The sequence below is a fragment of the Oncorhynchus nerka genome, linkage group LG15 (genome assembly GCF_034236695.1).
Source record: "Oncorhynchus nerka isolate Pitt River linkage group LG15, Oner_Uvic_2.0, whole genome shotgun sequence".
In the NCBI taxonomy this organism is placed as follows: Eukaryota; Metazoa; Chordata; class Actinopteri; order Salmoniformes; family Salmonidae; genus Oncorhynchus; species Oncorhynchus nerka.
In genome coordinates, this window is record NC_088410.1 from 104,678,959 (window position 1) to 104,681,845 (window position 2,887).

The following is a 2,887-nucleotide window of genomic DNA, read 5'->3' on the forward strand; positions in this document are numbered from 1 at the left end:
ACAACACACTGGGGAGGGCTGCCCCACAACACAACACACTGGGAGAGGGCTGCCCCACAACACAACACACTGGGAGAGGGCTGCCCCACAACACAACACAACACACTGGGAGAGGGCTGCCCCACAACACAACACACTGGGAGAGGGCTGCCCCACAACACAACACACTGGGAGAGGGCTGCCCCACAACACAACACACTGGGAGAGGGCTGCCCCACAACACAACACTGGGAGAGGGCTGCCCCACAACACACTGCCCCACAACACAACACACCACAACACAACACAACACACTGGGAGAGGGCTGCCCCACAACACAACACACTGGGAGAGGGCTGCCCCCACAACACAACACACTGGGAGAGGGCTGCCCCCCCACAACACAACACACACTGGGAGAGGGCTGCCCCCAACACAACACAACACACTGGGAGAGGGCTGCCCCACAACACAACACACTGGGAGAGGGCTGCCCCACAACACAACACACTGGGAGAGGGCTGCCCCACAACACAACACACAACAACACAACACACACTGGGAGAGGGCTGCCCCACAACACAACACACTGGGAGAGGGCTGCCCCACAACACAACACACTGGGAGAGGGCTGCCCCACAACACAACACAACACACTGGGAGAGGGCTGCCCCACAACACAACACACTGGGAGAGCCCCACAACACAACCCACTGGGAGAACACAACACAACACACTGGGAGAGGGCTGCCCCACAACACAACACACTGGGAGAGGGCTGCCCCACCACAACACTGGGGGAGACACACACAACACACTGGGAGAGGCTGCCCCACAACACAACACACTGGGAGAGGGCTGCCCCACAACACACTGGGACTGCCACACTGGGACTGGGAGAGGGCTGCCCCCCACAACACAACACACTGGGAGAGGGCTGCCACAACACAACACACACAACACACTGGGAGAGGGCTGCCCCACAACACAACACAACACACTGGGAGAGGGCTGCCCCACAACACAACACACTGGGAGAGGGCTGCCCCACAACACAACACACACTGGGAGAGGGCTGCCCCACAACACAACACACTGGGAGAGGGCTGCCCCACAACACAACACACTGGGAGAGGGCTGCCCCACAACACAACACAACACTGGGAGAGGGCTGCCCCACAACACAACACACTGGGAGAGGGCTGCCCCACAACACAACACACTGGGAGAGGGCTGCCCCACAACACAACACACTGGGGAGAGGGCTGCCCCCACAACACACAACACAACACACTGGGAGAGGGCTGCCAACACAACACAACACACTGGGAGAGGGCTGCCCCACAACACCACACAACACAACACACTGGGAGAGGCTGCTGCCCCACAACACAACACACTGGGAGAGGGCTGCCCCACAACACAACTGGGAGAGAGCTGTACAACACAACACACTGGGAGAGGGCTGCCCCAACAACACAACACAACACACTGGGAGAGGGCTGCCCCACAACACAACACACTGGGAGAGGGCTGCCCCACAACACAACACAACACACTGGGAGAGGGCTGCCCCCCCACAACACAACACACTGGGAGAGGGCTGCCCCACAACACAACACACTGGGAGAGGGCTGCCCCACAACACAACACACAGAGCTGCCCCACAACACAACACACTGGGAGAGGGCTGCCCCCACAACACAACACAACACAACACACTGGAGAGGGCTGCCCCACAACACAACACACTGGGAGAGGGCTGCCCCCAACACAACACAACACACTGGGAGAGGGCTGCCAACAACACAACACAACACACTGGGAGAGGGCTGCCCCCACAACACAACACACTGGGAGAGGGCTGCCCCCAACACAACACTGGGAGAACACAACACACTGGGAGAGGGCTGCCCCACAACACAACACACTGGGAGAGGGCTGCCCCACAACACAACACAACACACTGGGAGAGGGCTGCCCCACAACACAACACACTGGGAGGCTGCCCCACAACACAACACAACACACTGGGAGAGGGCTGCCCCACAACACAACACAACACACTGGGAGAGGGCTGCCCACACAACACAACACACTGGGAGAGGGCTGCCCCACAACACAACACACTGGGACTGGGAGGGCTGCCCCACAACACAACACAACACACTGGGAGAGGGCTGCCCCACAACACAACACACTGGGAGAGGGCTGCCCCCCACAACACAACACACTGGGAGAGGGCTGCCCCACAACACAACACACTGGGAGAGGGCTGCCCCACAACACAACACACTGGGAGAGGGCTGCCCCACAACACAACACACACTGGGAGAGGGCTGCCCCACAACACAACACAACACACTGGGAGAGGCTGCCCCCCACAACACAACACACTGGGAGAGGGCTGCCCCACAACACAACACAACACACTGGGAGAGGGCTGCCCCACAACACAACACACTGGGAGAGGGCTGCCCCCAACACAACACAACACACTGGGAGAGGGCTGCCCCACAACACACAACACACTGGGAGAGGCTGCCCCACAACACAACACAACACACTGGGAGAGGGCTGCCCCACAACACAACACACTGGGAGAGGGCTGCCCCACAACACAACAGACTGGGAGAGGGCTGCCCCACAACACAACACAACACACTGGGAGAGGGCTGCCCCAACACAACACAACACACTGGGAGAGGGCTGCCCCCACAACACAACACACTGGGAGAGGGCTGCCCCACAACACAACACACTGGGAGAGGGCTGCCCCACAACACAACACAACTGGGAGGGGCTGCCCCACAACACAACACACTGGGAGAGAGCTGCCCCACAACACAACACACTGGGAGAGGGCTGCCCCACAACACAACACAACACACTGGGAGAGGGCTGCCCC